We start from the raw sequence: 16,565 nt of genomic DNA on the forward strand, positions 1-16,565 counted from the left end.
CACACACAACCCCCCCACACACATATGTGTGTGTATTTGTGTGTGTGTGTGTATGTATATGTGTATGTGTGTGTATATATATATATATATATATGTATATCACATTTTATTTATGTATTCTTCTGTTAAACGGAGCTAGGTTGGTTCACTAGTTTAGACATTGTGAAATGACCTACTCTACATTGGTGTGACCACCAGCAATGTATGTGTGTACTTTTTCTCCTATATCCTCATGAACACTATTATTGCTTGTATTCTTGATAATTGTCATTATGACTACATTCTAGTGAAATGAAGTATTGAAATAGATTTGATTTGGATTTCTCTAATTGCTAAAAATGATGGTCTTTTTTATATGTTTTTTGATCAATTGTATTTCTTCTTGTATGAAGTGTCTGTTCAGTTCCTTAGTCCATTTATTGATGGGTTATGTCTCTTTTTTGGCATCAAGATTGTTTAGCTCTTCATATATCTTGGAGATTACTGCTCTATTTGATGTGTATGTGACCCCCTCCTTGAGGGGTGGGTTAGTGGCGGGAGGCTTGGGCTCCCAGTACTTGAAGAGGATGTGGCCCTGCCGACCCCCTCCCTGAGGATGCCCAAGACACAGGACACGGAGAGAGCATGGTCCCCAGGGATATCCCCTGGGGTTCCCAGAACTTGAAGAGGGCACTCTGGACTTTGACAAGCTGGACCCCCTGCTCCTTACGGGTTGAGCAAATGACGCCCCCTTAATGCTGCCTCTGTTCCTTCTCCAGCTACCTCTGTTGCCCATGCTTCCCTGTGTTGCACAAACCTGAGCGCCCTGGCTGCTCCTGTGTAAGCGGGCTCTTGGGGAGCAGCCTCCAGCCTGACTTTTATTTTATTTATTTATGTTTCTAATAGGGAAGAAACAGTTGTGTGTGCATGTGTGTTGTGTTTGTTTTTGAAAGAAATGTGAAGAAGAAGAAAAAATACTATGCCTTTTCCTTGCTCTGGCTACCCCCTTCTGTCCTTCTGACACCCCTGCCCCCTGCCCTTTTGTTCTTTTGTTTTTGTTTTTGTTTTGCTGTGGGTCCACATTCCTGTTTGTAATCCTTTGTTCTCCCAGTTTTCTGTTTTCAGAATAAGTTTCCCTTGTGTTTAGGATAGACAGCTTTTATAGATATATCTCTATTATACATAGTTTTCTAGTGTTTTGACCATGTATTTAGTCAAATGCTTTTCCTGCAATTAGTGAGATAATTTTCTGATTCTTGCCTTTACATCTATTTACTTGAAAAATGTTTATTTATTTTCATGTGTTGAACCAACCCTGCATCACCGGGACAAACCCTACTAATCGTGTTGTAATATCTTTTTAATATAATTTTGTATGTTGCTTGCCATAATTTTAATGAGAATTATTACATCTTTGTTCATCAGGAATACTGGTCTGAAATATTCTTTCCTTGATTTGTCTTTATCTGGTTTTTGCATCAGGTTAATAATAGTTTCATAGAAGGAGGTTAGAAGGTTTTGCTATTTTATTTTTCATAAAATAATTTTAGAACAATTGGTGTTCATTCTTCTTTCAACTTCTTGTAGAACTGGGCTGATAATTCCTCTGATACTGGGTTTATCTTAGTTGTTAGGCTTGTGATAAACCTGGCTTGGGAGAATCAATGTAGTACACTCAAGACTTCAGGCTTTAGAGGAGAAATGACTACCCTAACATTAGCTTGCTTTGACAAATGTTAGTTGTCAAAAAACAATATATTTTTAAACATTTTTTGTTTTCACCAGGAGAGGACTGACACCTCCAAGACTCTTTTCTTTAAAATGTGTGTGTGTGTGTGTCTCCAGAGTTTTGTGGTCACTTAGTAAAACTGCATTAAATAACACAGCCATGACTCCAATTTGGGTATTTTACTCAAGGTTTTTAGACCAGATCTTAAATTTTTGATCCAAAGAACACTTAAAGTAGCTATAATTTCTATCAGAGTATCTACAAGGAAGTATAAAATGATGGGGTAAAATATTTTAATAATCTAACTCTCCAATATTATTAAATTTATTTCCAATGGAATTTAATGTTATTCATACTCTTGACATAATGCTCCTGAAATAAAGGTAAAAAGCTTTGAAATAAATAAAACACATGAGGATCACTCAAGGAAAGTGACAGAGTCCCATGGGAGCAGGATGTATATCATGAAATGCTTCTGAATTAAAAGCTAAGTTCCATGAGAATTGGAATCAAAAATTTTCGTGCACGCACACACATTTGGATAATTACTATAGTAAAATATTTACGTGTTTGTAAAGTAGGAGAATATAAGAAAATCACAGTGTTAAGAAATAGGAAAATAAGGGAAGCACTATCATAAACATCATGCTGAATTTAGCTGGAAATTCAAATGTGAAGCCTAGAGATGTTTTGTAGAAAGCAATGAAGTTAAGCAAATAGACCATCAGTTCTCTTGCTGCTGAGGACAGAATAGAAGGCAATAGTTTACACACATATTTTTAATAAATTCAATAAAAATTCTTCATTTCAAGGGAAACTAATAAACCAGGCTGTGGTAGAAGAAACTTTCAAGTTAAACTTGTTAAACTGTTCTTCAGACATCTATGACTGAGAAAGGAAAATGACAATTTCCCATGAATAAATTCAGTAATAACAGAAAGTCTTCTCAGATAAATGGCTACACTTTGAATAATGCTGCAGTATTCCTTAACTCTGGTGCCTCATCTAGAATAGTCACTTAGTGCCTGAAAGACTCATGGGTACAAAGTAGGTACCCAGGACTTTGAGTTTTCTTCAAGAAAATTTTTCTTTTTTTCCCAAGCTTTGGCCATCCTGATATCAATGTATGGATTGAGATATTTGGGGCAAAGTTGTACTCTGATGATCCAATTACCTTTCTCTTTAAAATTACCAAAAAAAACCCTTCTATACAAAATGCTTACTTTAAGAGTAGAGGAAGGAGACTAGGGAGAAGGAGAAGGGAGAGAAGAGGAGGAACTGGAGCCTGAAATGGAGTAAATTATATCCCATGCATTTATGATTATGTAAAAACAAACCCAACTATTATGTACAATAATACAAGCAAAAAGTATATATGTAGAGGATGAAGTTGGGACTCAGTGGTAGAGCACTTGCCTAGCATGTGTGAGATACTGGGTTTTATTCTCAGCACCACATATAAATAAATGAATAAATAAATATCCATCAAAAAAAAGAAAAGAAAATGCTTACTTTACTTGAACACCCAAAGTCTGCTGTCATTCATGAAATGAATTTAAATTGTCTTTGAAAAACATATTTCTTTAAAGTTTTCAGTGAACAAAATCATTCTTTGTTATTTGGGTAAAAAATAAGTAAAAATTCATTTGAAAGTTTAAATATTTTTCAAGAAAAGACAAAATAATTTTAAATTATCATAAACTGCTTTTATTACAGAAAAGTCAGTAATGTGATAGAAAATAATTTGGTTTTTATTTCTGTTGTCATGTTTCTTTTTCTTTTTTTTCTTTTTCTTTCTTTCTTTTTTTTTTTTTGTGTGTTCCTAGCAAAACAATGTAAGGCCTCTCACTATACCCCAGATATATATGGCTTGGTGTATAAGAATATAAATTTTTATAAATCCCAAACTAATGTTTCATGTGAGTGTGTATACTCTTACAATATATTTTCAGGTCTTTCAATTGAAAACAGTTTAGAGTAATGATACCCTATATAAATGGATATGCTTCTCATAGAGCTTTATTTTCCAAATGACTTGTTTCTGAGAAGTAAATATGAAGAATGAACTGAGACATCTTCTCTTAGAAAGAAATGAAGGAAGGGATGGAAAATGAGAAAAAATAAGAAAATAACCAATGAAATGAGGAAGGAAGAAAGTAGACAAGAGAGAAAGGAAGGAAGAAATTTAACTAATGGTTTTTCTCATTTGGGAATGGAGATAGGTTAAAGCACCTTCTTCCTGATGCAGCCAGTTTTTCTTTCAATTTCCCCTTTCCATTGTAGTCTATCTTCTCATTCTCTCACCCTTATCATATTGAATATTTAGCAGATATACATTGTCATTATGAACCAATCTGTGCTTGAAGATAATTTCTTCAGCTACTGTACAGTCCAGCTTGTCCATGAGCATGTAGTTTAAAAACTGTGGAAAAAAATACTGATTCCAGTCATGCAGGATTTTCTATTTCCCATTCTAGAAACCAAAATGAGAACCTCTTCTCTGTTAACCTTGTCTGAGAAATGTAAGGGAAGGTCCTGACTGGCCCTGATCATGTCCAACTCTACTAAATATTGTTGTGAGCATAATGGAACTTGATCTGGAAAGATATGACTCACAGACCATGTTATCTGTTTCTGGTAGGTTAGTGTTAGTAACTACCATAGCTCAGAATTGGAAGATCAACATGGGAAGTGTTAAGTATTATTTTAAAAAATGAAAAAAGATTATGGAGCTCCCAGTATCACCAAATGCCTATTATTTATCTGATCAATAGGACTGTGTTTCTCAGTAATATCACCCACAATTTATCTGCCCCTTAATGTGTATCATCAAACCCCTTTACTTGGACTATCTTCATTTATTTCAACCAGAAGTATATTGGGTAAGAAAAAGAAAGTAATCTCATTTTATAGGTAGCGTATTGGAAGTGAGGTGGACTTAAAAAATATATCAGATAATTTTCTCATGAATATGAGTTTAGTAAAATAAGTTTAGAACATCTTTTTATTAGTATTTTATGATTTACTATCTGTGGAGCAGAGTGATAAATAATTATTTTTATTGATGTATAAGCATCTTTTTAATGTAAGGTACTAGTTTATTCACTAAGGGCTTATGTTCACTGTTCTCTAAGAAGATAATTAAAACAGAAAAAAATAGATTTTCTTGAATTTCTTGTTGGAAAATATCAGCAAAACTTTGCAGAAAAATGTCAAAAAAAGAAAGAAAGAAAGGGTTGTTGGAAATTATTAATTATCAGTACAAATATTATTGTTGAGGGCCAGTTCTAGGGCCAGATATTTTTGAGGCTAGAAATATCACCAAGCCTTCTTTGATTGTTTTAATGAACAGACTTTATTTTAAGGAGAGTTGTAGATTTACAGAAAAATGAATCATATAGGACCATGTTCCCATATGCCTTCCCTATTCAGAGTTTCTACTAATATTTTTTTGTATATTACTGACAAACATTTGATGTAATTACAAAATCAAAATATTTTGCCAATAGTGATGGTACAAAATAATTATTAATGGCAATAATTTAGTTATATATTAATAAATTTTACAATTTTTAAAGCATTGAGAAAGAATAATGTTAATTTTCATCATAATGGCATCTTTCAGAGTTGCTTCACCATGCCAAAAGTTCCTGTTCTTCACCTCTTTAACATCTACTCTGGCTGATTTCTTGGCAATGTTTACCATTTTTAATGTTTGAGTTTTCCAGAATGTCATAAATTTGGAATGACACGAATATGGCATTTTAGACAATATATTCTTTCTGGCAATATGTATTAATGATGCCTCCATGTGTATTCATGTTTGATAGTAAATTCATTTTATGAAATTTTTTGAGTGACCCTCCAGTGTTTGGATGTATCAAAGTGTTTACATTAATAAGAGGTAAATGGCTACTGAAATCTCTCTTAGCTGCTTTCTTTTCTTGGCAATCATGAGTGAAGAAGTTGTGGACCTTTGTATCTTGGTTTTGTGGACACTTGTATGTGGACATAGCTTTCAATTCCATCGAATTAACACTGAGAAATACAATTAGCGGGCCATATTAAGTGTATATTGTGATTTTTAAGAAGCTACCAAACTGTCTTCCAGAGTTGCTGTCCAATTTTGCTATCTCAACAGCAATGTATGAGAGTTCTTCTTGTTCCCTATCTTTGACAGCTTTTGATATTGTCAGGTATAAAATTTTATAAATTTTTATAATTCTGTTTAATTTGTAATTTCTTTTTTTTCTCCCCAAGCCTATTTATTATACCCAACAATTAGAATAATGCCTGAATTTTACATGCACAAAAAAGAAAATTAGTAATCCATTAACTTGGATAATTGGGGATGAAGAAAATGTTGACATGCACCGTAATTTTACCTTGAGAAAGCTTGTTTAAGACATGGCTTATGCATTGTTGTATCCTTGAAACTCAGCACAGTTGGGCAGATAATAAAGACATCTATAGAGTACAAACCTGTTCACAAATTATAATTTTTTTATCTCATTACACATTTATTGATCATAAGGCTACTGAGCAGTTTTATTTTATTTGGCACAGCTCTTTCAAAAGTTCTAGCTCAACAAACTAGGACTGGGAATAGGTAAAATATACTCTTATTCAGTGTCCCTGGTTTCAGAGACAGAATATATAGCCAAAATACAAAGGGGGATGCTATTTTCTGAGAGCAAGAGATTAATACAGCTATCAATTTTTGGCACCATCAAATCAGATAATAGCAAATGGTGGGAGAAGGGGGGTCCCAATGTATAAGTCAAACCCAATAAAAAAACAAATGTGCCCGTCATGGATAGATAAATGACAGGAAAAGAGCATTTGAATAGTAAACTTGGATTAAATCTATGCAAGATTCCACTACTTTCAGTTGCTGTAGTGTGTCCTAAACACATCAAAGCAAAGCTAGCATTAAATAATACATCTTTATTGCCTTATTTTAACATTTTTTCAATTAAAAGGGTTACATCATTATTTTAAAATCTCATCTGCCAATTTACCATTTTCCACCAACTTGGGGAGCAGAAAACGTCTCAGGTTTCACAGTCTTTTTCTGAGGTGTTGCCTTTGTGGGAGTCTTAGCAGCAGCCATTGCCATCTTTTTAAATGCCTGCTTAGCCTTTTTGTTTGTTTGTTTGTTTTGCTTGCCTGGCAGCCTAAGAGCTTGCTTTCATTGAGCCTTTTAAACTTCTGGTTTCTGATTCCTCTTGGCCATGATATTCATAAGGAATGCACCAGTGATGGCCCTCTGAAATTTGGCTTCAGGTTGGGTTCTCTTCTTTTTTATTTCTTCTGACTGGCTTTTTTTGTGCTTTCTTCTGTAGAGGACAGTACAGTTTAGCTGCTGAGGATTCCTCTTGGATAAGAAAGCCAACTCATATTTTGCATTAAGAAATTGGAAAACCTTTCCGTCAGTCCTTGCATAGTGACTCCTGTATATGGGGTATATCTTGTACCCACTAAAACTGCACAGCTTGACCTTCATGGTGGTGGCTGCTCTGTAATTTCTTAATGACATATAATATTCAGCATCTTTCCCTATGCTTTCCAAATATATATTTTTTTTTCTGAGGAATATATTTATTTCTTTCATTCAAATTTAAAACAATTGTATTAGGGTAATACTGAAATACAATAAACTATACACATATAATTCATACATTGTCATGTTTGCAGATACCTATTTACCAGTGTAACAATGACCACAATCAAGTTTTTAACATTGATAGTTTATGCAGATGGTTCTTGGTGCCCTGTTGTATTTCTACCTCTTGTTTCCTCCTCCAAGGGGGGGGGGTACAAAATAAAACAAAAACAAAAAACAGAACAAAACAAAACAAACATAAAATCCTGACTTTGTATTGTGATACATGATACAGTAAATTGGACACCACACAATTGTCAGAACCTTAGTCTGCATAGACAGTGATCTTGGAAAAATCAGTCATCCCTCAAACTTAGTTTACTCATCTGTAAGATCAGAAGTCTTCCAATCAGGACTCATGATACTTGAAATATAAGGACAAAGTGAATAATGAATCAAGAATACTGCCTGACACAGAGAAGGCTCTTGATTTCTAGTATCCAGTGTTACCATCCATGCTTTAGTTTGGTGATGCAGAGTACATGTGGGTGACTATAAATCTATAGTTTTTTTTTATTTGTTCTTTTTAGATATGCATGATGATAGAATATATTTTGGCATATTATACATACATAGAATATAACTCATTGTATCTAGGATTCTATTTTTGTGGTTCTACATAATGTAGTTACTGTGGTCATGTGCTCCAATACAAGAATAAGAAAGTTATGACCAGTTTCATAGTTCATTTCTATCACCTCTAGCTATGACTGTATAGACTTCAGTGTTTTAAAGATTTTTTTTTCCTTATTGGTGTTATTGAGGTTCAATTTTCATAAAAGAGCTAAAAAAATAAGTAGTGACATTTATACTTTTGTGGTTATAATTACAACAATTATTTTGATTTAAACATTTCAATTACTGAAAATAAATTATATAATCAGTTAATCAACACTCCCTTAAATGCCTTCCAAGCCCCTGGCAACAAACTCTCTCCTTTCAAACTCTATGATTTACAAATATTGAATATTTAATATAAATGTAGTTATAGCACAGGTGAAATTTCATGTCTGATTTTGTCTACTTTTCTTAATATTTTTGAGATTTGTCAACATGGTGACTTGTAACAGAATTTCATTTTTATTGCAGAATAATATTCAAACATATATGGAAGCTATAAAGAGATATAGATATATGAATATGAACATATATATGTACATGTGCTTATTCAGACAAGAATACATATAAATACATAGACACATTTGTTTTCCATTCTTAATGAAAATTTAGATTTTCATATATCTTCTAATGAAAATGGTGATGTCATTTGTATTCGTGTTCAAGTGTTTGAATATCTGTTTTCAGTTCATTTGAAAATATAGCTAGAAATAAAATTGGTAGGTCATGTGATAATTCTGTTTAAAATTTTAGTAATCATCAAATTCTTTTTTATACCTACTATACTATTTTTTATATTCTGAACAGAAGTGTGTGGCTTCTAATTGGTTCACATGGTGACCAACACTTCTATTTTTAAAATAGTGCCGGCATTCTCTTGTTCATGAAGTACTGTTTTATGGTATTTATTGTATTTCTGTTGTTCAGTTTGTTGTTGTAGTAGTTTTGTATAGGGAAGTGAACCTCTAAGGTGGTCCACAAACGAGATCCATCTTCTACCTGTTGTGTTCACAGAGTCTCACTAAGTTACCCAAGGTTTCCACAAACTTGCAATACTACTGCAGACTCCTGAGTAGCTTTGATATGAGCATTTGCATATTAATAGACAAAAAGAGAAAAGCATCAATATTCCTCTAATAGAATTTCACTGAAAGAAATATCAGAAAATTTAAAGCAGGAAGACAAATAACATAGACCAAATATGAGTGTCTAAGATACAAAGTACATAAAAATTTACATAAAAATTTCATAAAACTTTATGATACACAAATGGTGTAAGATACAGTGAAAATTAATGCAAATGTTGAAAAAACTAATCCATATACAGAAAAAAAATTTTCACATACTATTTGTTATCTATTTAGATAACATTGTTGTAATAGAAAATTTTAATTCTATTTTATTGATTTTTATAAGAGGTAAAATTTTCTGAAATATATAATATTTTATAAGAATGACAAAGTTGCTTTTGATCAGTTTTGTCAGAAGCAGACTTTTTTCTCCATTTAATTTGCATAGATTTATTATTTGAGTGTCAGCATAAATCAGCACAAAAGGACTAAGCATGCCATCACCATTGATACCAAGCCTTTGAGGACATCTCAAGATGAGATAAGTTGCTCACACTGTGCTTATTAACAGTAAGATGATGGAGTTCAAACAATACTGGATGTCAAAACACATAATGGGCAGCAGAAGGGCATGAATTGCTTTTTTTTGGGGGGAAATTTATGGAGTAAATCTGAAGCTTTGAAAAAACATGATTGTTGTTTACATCTATGAAAGATTATTGTTATGTATCTTCTTGAAAGAACCATACAGCCTCAAAACTAGAGATCACTGAATGCCATCAGTGCAAAAAAAAAAAAAAAAAAAAAGAGCAACCCGTGTTTGTAGTTCATGAGCTGAAAGGAACAGTGGTCAGTGAGAAATAGAAGACAAGGCTGCATTTTATTTGGTATGGCCACAGTATTAAAAAAACTGGATTGGTATAGGTGGAGATGGTGAGGATTAATAAGAAAACAATTAGCCACTGGAGGGCATTTGTGGTTTTCAATTTGAAGCAGGGCAACTAGGAGCCACAGATGGTGATGGCCTAAAGCACACCCAGCATGTGGGTGGTACAGATGGAGAGTCCCCTCATGACCTAGGCCAGGAAGACATTGGAACTGACATGAACTATCCTACACTTCTCCAAAATCTGTAGATACCAAAAGTCTCATGTGTAAGGAGCATGAGGATGTGTGTTAGAGTCATGTGGGTGATTGGGAGGTCAGTAATCCTGGGTTTGGGTACCACAAAGACAGTGACAATGTAAAGGCAAAGCAGAAATGTGTCTGCTGAGATTCCAATTTCATCTTGAGGATAGAAGGTATTTCTTATGGAAATACAAATGAAGTATTTGTTCATATTTATCTGGATTCTTGGAAGAAAAATAGGAGTATTTGATTGCAGCAGGATTTTTATTAACGTGCTTTAAGTCAATCTACTAACCTCTATGTAAAGCAGGATTTTATTCTTTTTTTTATTTTTTTTATTGGTTGTTCAAAACATTACAAGGCTTTTGACATATCATATTTCATACATTAGATTGAAGTGGGTTAGGAAATCCCAATTTTACCCCAAATGCAGATTGCAGAATCACGTCAGTTACACATCCACAATTTTACATAATGCCCTATTAGTAATTGTTGTATTCTGCTACCTTTCCTATCTTCTACTATCCCCCCTCCCCTCCCCTCCCATCTTCTCTCTCTACCCTCTCTACTGTAAATCATTTCTTCCACTTGTATTATCTTGTCTTACCCCTCCTTTCTTTTTATATGTAATTTTGTATAACCCTGAGGATCACCTTCCATTTTTATGTGATTTCCCTTCTCACTCCCTTTCCCTCCCACCTCTCATCTTTGTTTAATGTTGGTCTTCTTCTCGTGCTCTTTTTCCCTAGTGTGTTCTTAGTTACTCTCCTTATATCAAAGAAGACATTTGGCATTTGTTTTTTAGGGCTTGGCTAGCTTCACTTAGCATAATCTGCTCTAATGCCATCCATTTCCCTCTAAATTCTATGATTTTGTCATTTTTTAATGCAGAGTAATACTCCATTGTGTATAGATGCCACATTTTTTTTATCCATTCGTCTATTGAAGGGAATCTAGGTTGGTTCCACAGTCTTGCTATTGTGAACTGTGCTGCTATGAACATTGATGTAGCAGTTTCCCTGTAGCATCCTCTTTTTAGGTCTTTAGGGAATAGACCGAGAAGAGAAATAGCTGGGTCAAATGGTGGTTCCATTCCCAGCTTTCCAAGAAATCTCCATACTGCTTTCCAAATTGGCTGCACCAATTTGCAATCCCACCAACAATGTACAAGTGTACACTTTTTCCCACATCCTCGCCAGCACTTGTTGTTGTTAGACTTCATAATGGCTGCCAATCTTACTGGAGTGAGATGGTATCTTAGGGTGGTTTTGATTTGCATTTCTCTGACTGCTAGAGATGGTGAGCATTTTTCCATGTACTTGTTGATTAATTGTATGTACTCCTCTGAGAAGTGTCTGTTCAGGTCCTTGGCCCATTTGTTGATTGGGTTATTTGTTATCTTATTGTCTAATTTTTTGAGTTCTTTATATACTCTGGATATTAGGGCTCTATCTGAAGTGTGAGGAGTAAAGATTTGTTCCCATGATGTAGGCTCCCTATTTATCTCTCTTATTGTTTCTTTTGCTGAGAAAAAACTTTTTAGTTTGAGTAAGTCCCATTTGTTGATTCTAGATGTTAACTCTTGTGCTATGGGTGTCCTATTGAGGAATTTGGAGCCCGACCCTACAGCATGTAGGTCGTAGCCAACTTTCTCTTCTATCAGATGCCATGTCTCTGATTTGATATCAAGCTCCTTGATCCATTTTGAGTTAACTTTTGTGCATGGCGAGAAAAAGGGATTCAGTTTCATTTTGTTGCATATAGATTTCCAGTTTTCCCAGCACCATTTGTTGAAGATGCTATCCTTCCTCCATTGCATGCTTTTAGCCCCTTAATCAAATATAAGAAAGTTGTAATTTTGTGGGTTGGTTTCTGTGTCCTCTATTCTGTTCCATTTGTCCACCCACCTGTTTTGGTACCAGTACCATGCTGTTTTTGTTACTATTGCTCTATAGTATAGTTTGAAATCTGGTATTGGTATATTACCTGATTCACACTTCCTGCTTAGCATTGTTTTTGCTACTCTGGGTCTTTTATTCTTCCATATGAATTTCATGATTGCTTTCTCTATTTCTACAAAAAATTCCATTGGGATTTTGATTGGCATTGCATTAAACCTATAGAGAACTTTTGGTAATATCACCATTTTGATGATGTTAGTTCTGCCTATCCATGAAAGGGTATATTTTTCCATCTTCTAAGATCTTCTATTTCTCTCTTGAGGGTTCTGTAGTTTTCATTGTATAAGTCTTTCACATCTTTTGTTAGGTTGATTCCCAAGTATTTTATTATTTTTGAGGATATTGTGAACGGAGTGGTTGTCCTCATTTCCATTTCAGAGGATTTGTCGCTGATATACAGAAATGCCTTTGATTTATGCGTGTTGATTTTATATCCTGCCACTTTGCTGAATTCATTTATTAGCTCTAATAGTTTCTTTGTAGACCCTTTTGGGTCTGCTAGGTATAGAATCATGTCTTCTGCAAATAGTGATAATTTAAGTTCTTCTTTTCCTATTTTTATGCCTTTAGTTTCTTTCGTCTCTCTAATTGCTCTGGCCAGTGTTTCGAGAACTATGTTGAACAGAAGTGGTGAGAGAGGGCATCCCTGTCTTGTTCCAGATTTTAGAGGGAATGCCTTTAATTTTTCTCCATTCAGAATGATGCTAGCCTGAGGGTTAGCATAGATTGCTTTTACAATGTTGAGGTATGCTCCTGTTATTCCTAGTTTTTCGATAGTTTTGAACATAAAGGGATGCTGTACTTTGTAGAATGCTTTTTCCTCATCTATCTAGATGATCATATGGTTCTTATTTTTAAGTCTATTGATGTCATGAATAACATTTATTGATTTTCGTATATTGAACCAGCCTTGCATTCCAGGGATGAATCCTACTTGATCATGGTGCACAATTTTTTTGATGTTTTTGTATCTGATTCACCAGAATTTTATTGAGGATTTTTGCATCTAGGTTCATTAGAGATATTGGTCTGTAGTTTTCTTTCTTTAAAGTGTCTTTGTCTGGTTTTGGAATCAGGGTGATGTTGGCCTCGTAGAATGAATTTGAAAGTTCTCCTTCTTTTTCTATTTCCTGAAATAGCTTGAAAAGTATTGGTATTAGTTCCTCTTTAAAGGTTTTGTAAAACTCTGCTGTATACCCATCCGGTCCTGGGCTTTTCTTAGATGGTAATGTTTTGATGGTTTTTTCTATTTCCTCAATTGATATTGGTCTGTTTAGGTTGTCTATATCCTCCTGACTCAATCTAGGCAGATTATATGACTTAAGAAATTTATCGATGCCTTCACTATCTTCTATTTTATTGGAGTATAAGGATTCAAAATAATTTCTGATTATCTTCTGTATTTCTGAAGTGTCTGTTGTGATATTGCCTTTTTCATCCCGTATGCTAGTAATTTGAGTTCTCTCTCTTCTTCTCTTCGCTAGCATGACTAAGGGTCTGTCAATTTTATTTATTTTTTCAAAGAACCAACCTTTAGTTTTGTCCATGTTTTCAATTGTTTCTTTTGTTTCGATTTCATTAATTTCAGCTCTGATTTTAATTATTTTTTGCCTTCTACTTCTTTTGCTGTTGTTTTGCTCTTCTTTTTCTAGGATTTTGAGATGAAGTATGAGATCATTTATTTGTTGTTTTTTTCTTTTTTTAAGGAATGAACTCCAAGCAATGAATTTTCCTCTTAGAACTGCTTTCAATATGTCCCATAAATTCTGATATGTTGTGTCTGTGTTTTCATTTAACTCTAAGAATTTTTTAATTTCCTCCTTGATGTCTTCTCAAACCCATTGATCATTCAGTAACCTATTGTTCATTCTCCAAGTGATGCATGATTTTTCCTTCCTTCTGTTATCATTGATTTTCAGTTTTATTCTATTATGATCAGATAAAATGCATGGTATTATCTCTACTCCTTTATATTGTCTAAGAGTTGCCCTGTGACATAATATATGATCTATTTTTGAGAAGTATCCATGTGCTGCTGAGAAAAAAGTGTAACTGCTTGATGTTGGGTGGTATATTCTATATATGTCAATTAAGTCTAGGTTGTTAATTGTGTTTTTGAGTTCTATAGTTTCCTTATTCAACTTTTGTTTGGAAGATCTGTCCAGTGGTGAGAGAGGTGTGTTGAAGTCTCCCATGATTATTGTATGGTGGTCTTTTAGACTCTTGAACTTGAGAAGAGTTTGCTTGATGAACATAGCAGCACCGTTGTTTGGGGCATATATATTTATGATTGTTATGTCTTGTTGGTGTATGGTTCCCTTGAGTAGTATGTAGTGTCCCTCTTTATCCCTTTTGATTAACTTTGGCTTGAAATATATTTTATTTAATATGAGTATGGACACTCCTGATTGTTTCCGCAGTCCATATGAGTGATATGATTTTTCCCAACCTTTCACCTTCAGTCTATGTATATCTTTTCCTATCAAATGCGTCTCCTGTAGGCAGCATATTGTTGGGTCTTGTTTTGTGATCCATTCAACTAGCCTGTGTCTCTTAATTGGTGAGTTTAAGCCATTAACATTTAGGGTTATTATTGAGATATGGTTTGTTCTTCCAGCCATATTTGTTTATTAATGCTACTAAACCTGATTTGTTTTCCTCTTTGATTATTTTTCCCCCTTTACTGTCCTACACCCCACTGTTGGTTTTCATTGTTGTTTTCCATTTCCTCTTCCTGTAAAGTTTTGCCAAGGATTTTTTGAAGAGATGGTTTCTAGCTGCAAATTCTATTAACTTTTGTTTATCGTGGAAGGTTTTAATTTCATCTTCCATCCTGAAACTTAATTTCGCCGGATACACAATTCTTGGTTGGAACCCATTTTCTTTCAGTGTTTGAAATATGTTATTCCAGGATCTTCTAGCTTTCAGAGTCTGTGTTGAAAGATCAGCTGTTATCCTGATTGGTTTATCCCTAAATGTAATTTGCTTCCTTTCTCTTGTAGCTTTTAAAATTCTCTCCTTTTTCTGTATGTTGGGCATCTTCATTATAATGTATCTAGGTGTGGATCTCTTATGGTTTTGCACATTCGGCGTCCTGTAGGCTTCTAGGATTTGGGATTCTGTCTCATTCTTCAAGTCTGGGAAGTTTTCTCGTATTATTTCATTGAATAGATTGTTTATTTTTTTGGTTTGGACCTCTATGCCTTCCTGTATCCCAATGACTCTTAAGTTTGGTCTTTTTATGTTATCCCACATTTTTTGGATGTTCTGCTCATGGTTTCTTAACAGTCTTGCTGGGCTGTCTATGTTCTTTTCAAGTTGAAATACTTTGTCTTCATTGTCTGATGTTCTATCTTCTAAGTGTTCTACTTTGCTGGTAGTATTCTCAATTGAGTTTTTAAGTTGGTTTATTGTTTCCTGCATTTCTAGGATTTCTATTTGTTTGTTTTTTATTACCTCTATCTCCCTGTGTAATTGATATTTTGCTTCTTGGATTTGTTTATGTAATTCATTGTCAAAGTGATCTTTCATTGTCTGATTTTGCTATCTCATGTCTTCCTTGAGACTCCAGATCATCTGAAGCATGTAAATCTTGAATTCTTTATCTGACATTCCATCTGTTGTAGCTATTACTTCTTCTAGAGTTGAGTTGACCTGCATTGCTTGTGGTCCTTTCGTTCCTTGTCTTTTCATACTGCTCGCATTTCTTTCTGCTTGGTAAAACTGTTTGTTTTTGAAATTATCCCTCTATTTATTTATATTGCTCTTGTATAGTTGAAAAATCTCCCTTGCAGAGCAGGTAGTAGCTGTGATCCTCCTCCAATTGGGGTGATCTGTCTACCACGCTGGCGGGCCACTAGGTCTGCTCTGCCGGTTGGTCGCAGATCCACCTATCCTGCGGCACGTGGGGCAGCTCTGTCACTCTGCAGGTTGCTGGGCCTGACCTGCCGGTGGGTCGCAGGTCCGCTTACCTTGCAGGTGCTGGGGGAGGGGGCGGTTCTGCCCCTCAGCAGGCCACTGGGCCTGATATACCAGTGATCACAGTCCCACCTACCTTGCAGGCACTGGGGGAGGGAGCAGGCCTGCCCCTCAGCAGGCCGCTGGACCTGTTCTGCTGGTGGGTCACAGGTCCGCCTATCCTGCAGGCACGTGGGGCAGCTCTGTCTGGTCTTTTCATATTATCCCATAATTCTTGAATGTTGTGTTCATGATTTCTTACCATCTTCACTGTGGTCAACTTTATTTTCAAGATTGTATACTTTGTCTTCATTGTCTGAAGTTCAGTGTTCTAAGTTATCTATTCTGTTGGAGATGCTTCCTATTGAGTTTTTAATGTGGTTTATTATTTCCTTCATTTCAATGATTTCTGTTTATTTTTTTTCCAGAACTTCTATCTCCCATTGAAGTAATCTTTT

At 34.7% G+C, this 16,565-nt stretch overlaps 1 pseudogene; it reads right to left on the bottom strand.

Moving 5' to 3' along the window:
* Positions 1 to 6,724: 6,724 nt before the first annotated feature.
* LOC144369554 (large ribosomal subunit protein eL24 pseudogene) lies at positions 6,725 to 7,276 on the bottom strand (annotated as a pseudogene).
* Between the last annotated feature and the right edge of the window lie 9,289 nt (positions 7,277 to 16,565).

This window comes from Ictidomys tridecemlineatus, chromosome 12 (assembly GCF_052094955.1).
Source record: "Ictidomys tridecemlineatus isolate mIctTri1 chromosome 12, mIctTri1.hap1, whole genome shotgun sequence".
NCBI lineage: Eukaryota > Metazoa > Chordata > Mammalia > Rodentia > Sciuridae > Ictidomys > Ictidomys tridecemlineatus.